The 8,285-nt window shown below is 37.6% G+C and overlaps 1 non-coding gene across 1 annotated transcript; it reads left to right on the forward strand.

Moving 5' to 3' along the window:
* The first annotated feature begins 5,064 nt into the window (after positions 1–5,064).
* Trnaa-cgc (transfer RNA alanine (anticodon CGC)) lies at positions 5,065–5,138 on the forward strand. The gene has a single exon. It is a non-coding gene; the product is annotated as a tRNA-Ala (tRNA).
* Positions 5,139–8,285: the final 3,147 nt, after the last annotated feature.

Here is an 8,285-nt window from a genome sequence, read left to right on the forward strand (position 1 = left end):
TGGCTCTCCTCTTCAATGCTGTATTCCCAGCACCTAGCTCTGGGCTGTGCGTACAGCAAATGGTCCAGACAGGATGAGATGGATGACAGGTGGAGTAGGGAAGCTCTTCAGTGTGGCACTAGAGAGAGTTGGCAGGAAGGGACGGAAATCAGAGATGGACTAGAAAGTAAGCTTCTCAGTAGAAGAAATAACTTACTAATAACACTGTCTCACCATGGAATCAGTGGCTTTCTAAGACTCTACAGAAACTGAAGCCCATTTTGGAAAAAGATATAGAAAGATCCAAAGTAACAGGTTAGTCTCACATGGTTTTTAAATTTCAACTTTGTATTTTGGCTAATACTATCCATAAGCAATTATAGGACACTCACATGTTAATACTAATTCTAACGAATTAGAAGAATGACTGTAAGTCTAACAATATTTTATAAAAATAGCCAGGTAGAGCAACATGACTAACATAACTAACAAAATAAATACAGTTATTATGTATAATTATAATGTACCAATTTAAAAAAAAGATTAAACTCTGCAATTTAACAAAATTAAGAGAGGATAAAATTTATTAACAACTCACCAGGGAAAGAGTCAGTCTAGTGAAAATATAAATTGATAAAGTTATACAAAATAAAGTACAATTATTTAAATATATATGCTAATGGTATTCACACCTAATCTACTTACTGCCCAATTAAGAAGAAATTTTTAGACTTATTTCATGACAAAACTATTTATATTAAAACTAAAGAAAATTATAACATGCTGGTCATATCATTAAGAACAAATTGTAAAACAATAAGTGATATGACATCCAGAAAATAAAATCTACATTAAAGTAAATCAAAGTGTAAACAATACTTTCATTACTATCATAGATGTGTTCAATCCCCAATACTACAATAAAGAGATAAACATTTTGAAGGAAATTAGTTTCTCAATATAAAAAGCTACATAATAAAGAGTATTTTAATGCAATTTGTATTTTAATGCAATTTTTATTGGTATCATGCTCAGAACTAAATTCCTTTTAAAAATACAATTCAGTGGGTTTTAGTATATTCACAAATTCCACAAATATCTTATTCCAGAATATTTTCACTGCCCCCAGAACACACCACATGCTGAATAGCAGTCCCTCTGTATTCTTTCATTCCCCACCCATGGCACCCACTAACCTACTTTCTGTTTCTTATCTGCCTATTCTGGACAAGTTATATAAATGGAATCATACAACATGTAGAGTTTTGTGTCTGGCTTCCTTCACTGAACATAATGTTCAGTGAAACAAGGTTCACCCATGTTTTAGTATGTTTCTGTACTCCAGGCCATTGTTTTTTTAAAAAATATTTTTAGTTTTAGATAAACACAATACCCTTATTTTATTTCTTTATGTGCTGCTGAGGATCAAACCCAGTGCTTCATTCATGTGTGCTAGGCAAGCACTCTACCACTGGAGCCACAACCACAGCCCCAAGGCCATTACTTTTTATTGTGAAATAGTAATTGGTGTTTGTGTACAGAAATATATAAATGCTATTATATACAGATATAGACACACATAAATAATATATGTACATAACCATTCATCAACTGATAGACATTTAGGGGGTTTCCACTTTTTTGCTATACTCAATAATGCATATATATATATATAATACATATAATTATATATATTATGAATATATATATGTGTACATGTTTTTGTGTGGATGTAGGTTTTCATTTTTCTTGGGTTATCTAGGAGTAGAACTGCTCAATAATTTAAGTAACTGCCGAAAATTTCCAAGTGATTCTACCATTTTAGATTAACCACTAATGATGTTTGACAGCTACAATTTCTTCACCTTCTCACCAATATTTGTTGTTATCTGCATTTTTTATTATTGCCATCCTAGCAGGTGTAAACTTGTACCTCATTGTTACTTGAAAAAGTTGTCCTGTGGCTGGGGAAGTAGCTCAGTGGTAGAGTGCTTACCTAGCATGCATAAGGTTCTGGGTTCATCCTCGCCCCCTCAAAGCTATTCTAAAATGGTTTGACAGTATAAAAAAGGTAAACAAGTAAATGACTGTTCACATTAGCCAAATCAAATAACATCACAGAAGTTATAATTTACCTGAAGTTGACCATAATAAGCCTCTGATCAGTGGTAATTTCCCAGTGTTCCCAATGGAGGTGCTTACCACTCAACAAAAAGTAGCCACATGATAATGTCTGGTTCAACAGAACATTAATATACTCACTTTCTCTTATTATACTGAGTTCATAAGTACATGTATTGACATTCCATGTTGTTCCAAAAAAGCTCTCAAGTAACCTAATAAAATACACAATATAGCAGGAATTTTTTAAATAGACTTATTCTGATCATGAGGCATACTAGGCAACCTGACTAATCTTCCTGCTGAAAATAATTGAAAAAATGCTGGAAAAAAATTCTGACATTCCTCAGTATATTAATGAATTGACAAAGAAGAGAAAATGGTAATTCATACGGAAAAAGTGTCCTTCAATAGGTTTCAAGCAAACTTTGTATTTCCTTGGTAGTCCAAATATGTTGAGCCATTTGTTTAGTTGAAAGCAATCCTGCTTCAGTAGTGCCCTTAGGCATCTTGCAAAAGCAAAAGCAAATCTCATCTGCAGGATATCCCAAAGGATAATGTTCCAAGAAACAGGACCTCACAGTTAAAAATCACACAACATGCAAATGAGCAAAGGACATAGTGGAATCCAGTAGAATTAAATCTGAAAAACGTAAAATACTGGAAATGCTCAGTAACACAATGTATTAATCAGTTTTCCATCACTGTGACAAAATGCCTGAGATAAAGGAAGATTTATTGAGCTCCTGATTTCAGAGGCTCCAACCCATGGTCACATGACCCTGTGACTTTTGAGCCTACTGTGAGGCAGCCCATCATGGCAGAAGTACATGGAGGAGGAGAGCTACTCATGTCATGGCAGCCAGGAAGCAAAGAGAAGAAAGTGCCAGGGCCAAAGTACACCCTTCAAAGGCACGCCCCCCGTGACCTACCTTCTCCATCTAGGCCCTACTTCCTAAAGTTCCACCACTCCCAGTAAAGCCTCCCACTGGGGACCAAGCCTTCAACACATGAACCTTTAAGGGGTGACATTCAAGATCCAAACTATAACAGACAATGTAAAATAAGCATGTCTATCCTGTTAAAAGAAATAAAAGGAATTGAGATCAGTAGTATAAAGAAGTAACTACAAAAAATGAGCAAGTTGTTTCTTCAAAATGGCTACCTGAAAAAGAATCACATAAAAGAGCTATAAAATACTATGAAATGTAAGATGAAAAACTCAATGACATAATTTTTTTTCAGGTATGTAATTTTTTTTTATAGTAAACAAATGGGATACATGTTGTTTCTCTGTTTGTACATGGAGTAAAGGCATACCATTTGTGTAATCATAAATTTACATAGGGTAATGTTGTTTGATTCATTCTGTTATTTTTCCCTTCCCCCCACCCCTCTCACCCCTCTTTCCCTCTATACAGTCCTTCCTTCCTCCATTCTTACCCCCCTCGCTAACCCTAACTCTAACCCTAACACTAACCCCTCCCACCCCCCATTATGTGTCATCATCCACTTATCAGCGAGATCATTCGTCCTTTGGTTTTTTGAGATTGGCTTATCTCACTTAGCATGATATTCTCCAGTTTCATCCATTTGCCTGCAAATGCCCAAATGCCATAATTTTATCGTTTTTTATGGTTGAGTAATATTCCACAGTTTCTTTATCCATTCTTCAATTAAAGGGCATCTAGGCTGGTTCCACAATCTGGCTATTGTGAATTGAGCAGCTAAGAACATTGATGTAGCTGTATCTCTGTAGTATGCTGAATTTAAGTCCTTTGGGTATAGGCCAAGGAGTGGGATAGCTGGATCAAATGGTGGTTCCATTCCAAGCTTTCTAAGGAATCTCCACACTGCTTTCCAGAGTGGCTGCACTAATTTGCAGCCCTACCAGCAATGTATGGGTGTACCTTTCTCCCCACATCCTCGCCAACACCTGTTGTTACTTGTATTCTTGATAATCGCCATTCTAATTGGGGTGAGATGGAATCTTAGGGTGGTTTTGATTTGCATTTCTCTTATTACTAGAGATGTTGAACATTTTTCCATATGTTTGTTGATTGCTTGTAGATCTTCTTCTGTGAAGTGTCTGTTCATTTCCTTAGCCCATTTGTCGATTGGATTACTTGCATTCTTGGTGTAGAGTTTTTTGAGTTCTTTATAGATTCTGGAGATTAGTGTTCTATCTGAAGTATGATTGGCAAAGATTTTCTCCCACTCTGTAGGCTCTTTCTTCGCATTGCTGATAGTTTCCTTTGCTGAGAGAAAGCTTTTTAGTTTGAATCTATCCCAGTTATTAATTCTTGCTTTTATTTCTTGTGCTATGAGAGTCATGTTGAGGAAGTCTGATCCTGGGCTAACATGTTGAAGATCTGGACCTACATTTTCTTCTATAAGATGCAGGGTCTCTGGTCTGATTCCGAGGTCCTTAATCCATTTTGAGTTTAGTTTCGTGCACGGTGAGAGATAGGGGTTTAGTTTCATTCTCTTGCTTATGGATTTCCAATTCTCCCAGCACCACTTGTTGAAGAGGTTATCTTTTCTCCATTGTATATTTTTGGCACCTTTGTCTAGTATGAGAAAATTGTATTTATTTGGGTTCATGTCCGTGTCCTCTATTCTGTACCATTGATCTACCTGTCTATTTTGGTACCAATACCATGCCGTTTTTGTTACTATTGCTTTGTAGTAGAGTTGAAGATCTGGTATTGCGATACCCACTGCTTTGCTCTTTCTGCTAAGGATTGCTTTAGCTATTCTGGGTTTCTTATTCTTCCAGATGAATTTCATAATTGCTTGCTCTATTTCTGTAAGGTACATCTCAATGACGTAATTTAACAGTAGATTAAACTGGGCTGAACACTTATGATATGAAAGTCATATCCAAAGAGATTTTCCAGAATGCAGTAGTAGTGACACAGGGATTCACGCTATGAAACGGTGGTTAAAAGAGATGGATAGGGCTGGAGATATAGCTCAGTTGGTAGAGTGTTTGCCTCGCAAGCACAAGGCCCTGGGTTCAATCCCCAGTACTGCAAAAAAAAAAAAAAGAGAGATGGATAGTTGACGCAGTGAAAATGTAAGATACACATCTATTCACAGTTCCAGAAGAAGAAAATAATGTGAATGTGAGAAGAACAATATTTGAAGGGTAATCAAGAACTTACTCAAATTGATGAAAGATATCCATTCACAGACTGAAGAATCCAAATTAATTCATAAAAGGATATAAAAAGAATTCCCCACCTGGACACAGTGAAGTGAAGAGCACTAAAAACAAAGAGACTACCTTAGACACAGCTAGAGAGAAAAGAGGACTTCAAAGGTCTGATAAGTGACATGTCAAAAGGAGGCAGACACAATGGCTAGCTTGAAGGGACTCTCCCTGGCCAAACTTAAGACAATTAAAGCCCTGAAAAGAATTATGATATTTTATTATAACACACTCACTAAAAAGAATCAATTCGTCTTTGATAACACATAAAATGAAAAAGTGCAGGAGAGAAGAGAAACTCCTCTTTATAAAGAAGGTGCCATCAAAGGGCTGGAGGAATGTCAACTAGAGAAGATCATGATTTAATATGTGATATGAAAGATCCAAGATGGCGGACTAGAGGGTGGCTGCGTTCCTTGTCGCTCTGTAACTCCGGTTTCAAGCAGAGGATATGTGTTTCTTGGTGAGGCAGTGTTTGCAGCTTATCGATCCCCTGCTGTTTACCCCATTTCTCTACTGCAATCACCTGCAGTCTGCCAGCATATTTGACTACTTTTTGAGTGCAGATTGCTCACTCTCTGGTGCCTATCATCCACCATTTGCCTGCCTCTTGCCTGTCCATCACTTGGTTTTCACCTACTCATAACCCACTGCCCGAGGTTCACTTACTGATCATCCAACAGCAGTCCGCAGACTGACCGCAGACTGCCAGTGGAGCACCAACTGCCTGCTGTTGCCTGGAAGTTCACTGTCACAGTACCTGCAGGTTTGGTTATACGTGGCTGCTGCCATTTTGAGACAACAGACAGGATTTGCAGGATTCCTGGCTGGACTGACTGAGCCCCGTTTCTAGGATCCTTCAACTTGATCGTGATTCACTCCCTGCCTCCAGGGCCCTCACATCGACTGACTGCTCCCCACCACCAGGACCCCCAGACCTGCTGACTGTGCCCTACTACCAGGACTCCCAGAATGACTGATTGCACCCTGCCTCCAGGATCCCACAACCACATTGACAACACCCCACCTCTAGGACCCCTGCCTGACCAAACCGCACCCCGCCTCCAGGACCTCCAGCCAACCACATCCACACCCCGAGCTGCAGCTCCTCATTTGCCAACATATTTGGAAGCCAGAGCGGCCATCTTGGATAATCCTGGAAGCTGTATCTCCCATCTTTAGGTGGGGCAAATCCCATCCTGAGACGCCTGCTGGAGACTGGAAGTTCATTGTCAGGTACCTCTCATACATCAGGCTATTGAAGACTGGGAGGTTTGAATACTATATGATTGTTAGAGTGTAGATTTTCTTCTTTGTCCTTATTGAAAAATTTTAAGTTTATATTTCTTTACTTTTCTCACTCTCTTTTCCTTGTTTACCTGTTCCCTCAGAGTCTCTTTCTCCCTTTTTCCATGCTAACAACTGACATCTTTTGATTACACTTGCACTCATTCTATGATCTAGAACTTCTACATATTCTTTTCTTATCCCATTAATAGCTACATCCTACACCCCTCCGCATCCTCTTTGTCCTCCATTAGAAACTGTAGACCTTATTGCAAATCTATTTGTTATACTGAAGATAATAATTGAACTCATTCTGTTTATTATGACAATATTGTTAATGTCCTCATAGGGGCTATTTGGTTTCGAGCTGCATACTCTCTGAATGGGGCACTGCTGATATTGATCTCCCCCTTAAAGAAACCTATATGAAACCTATAGGGTCAATATAACCCTATAGGGGAGAAACTGCAATACCCCAGATCTCCACTGCTAGAGGGGAAGATACATGAACAACATGAAAAAACAAGGGAACAAAATGATCCAAACAAATCTAGATTCTATATTAATAGAATCCAGTGATAGTATGGTAAAAGAAATGTCAGAAAAGGACTTCAGATTATACATGATTAAAATGATTTGTGAAGCAAAGGATAAGATAAGAGAGCAAATGCAGGCAATGAATGACCATACCAAAAAGTAGTTGAAAGAGCAACTGCAGGAAGCAAAAGATCATTTCAACAAAGAGACAGAGATTCTCAAAAAAAATAAATAAATAAAAATAATCAAATGGAAATCCTTGAAATGAAGGAAACGATAAACCAAATAAAGAACTCAATGGAAAGCATCACCAAAAGACTAGACCACTTGAAGTCAGAACCTCAGACAATGAAGACAAAACATATAATCTTGAAAATAAAGTTGCCCAAACAGGGAAGATGGTAAGAAATCATGAACAGAATCTCCAAGAACTATGGAACATCATGAAAAGACCAAATTTAAGAATTATTGGAATTGAGGAAGGCACAGAGATACAAACCAAAGGAATGAACAACTTATTCAATGAAATAATATCAGAAAACTTCCCAAAACTGAAGAATGAAAGGGAAAATCAAATACAAGAGGCTTACAGAACACCAAATGCACAAAATCACAACAGATCCACACCAGGGCACATTATAATGAAAATACCTAACATACAAAATAAAGATAGGATTTTGAAGACTGCGAGAGAAAAACATCAGATTACATATAGGGAAAAACCAATACAGATATCAGCAGATTTCTCAGCCCAGACTCAAAAAGCTAGAAGAACCTGGAATGACATATTTCAAGCTCTGAAAGAACATGGTTGCCAACCAAGAATCCTATACCCAGCAAAACCAACCTTCAGATTTGAAGACAAAATAAAATCCTTCCATGATAAACAAAAGTTAAAAGAATTTACAAATAGAAAGCCTAGGCTACAGAATATTCTCAACAAAATATTCCATGAGGAGGAAATGAAAAACAACAATGTAGGTCAGCAAAGGGAGGAACTACCTTAGAGAAAAATCCACTCAAAGGAGAAACCAAGCCAACTTAAAAACCAAAAATAAGCCCAAATGACTGGGAATACAAATCATATCTCAATAATAACCCTGAACATTAATGGCATAAACTCATCAATCAAAAGACATAGACTGGC

Source organism: Sciurus carolinensis, chromosome 9 (genome assembly GCF_902686445.1).
Source record: "Sciurus carolinensis chromosome 9, mSciCar1.2, whole genome shotgun sequence".
NCBI lineage: Eukaryota > Metazoa > Chordata > Mammalia > Rodentia > Sciuridae > Sciurus > Sciurus carolinensis.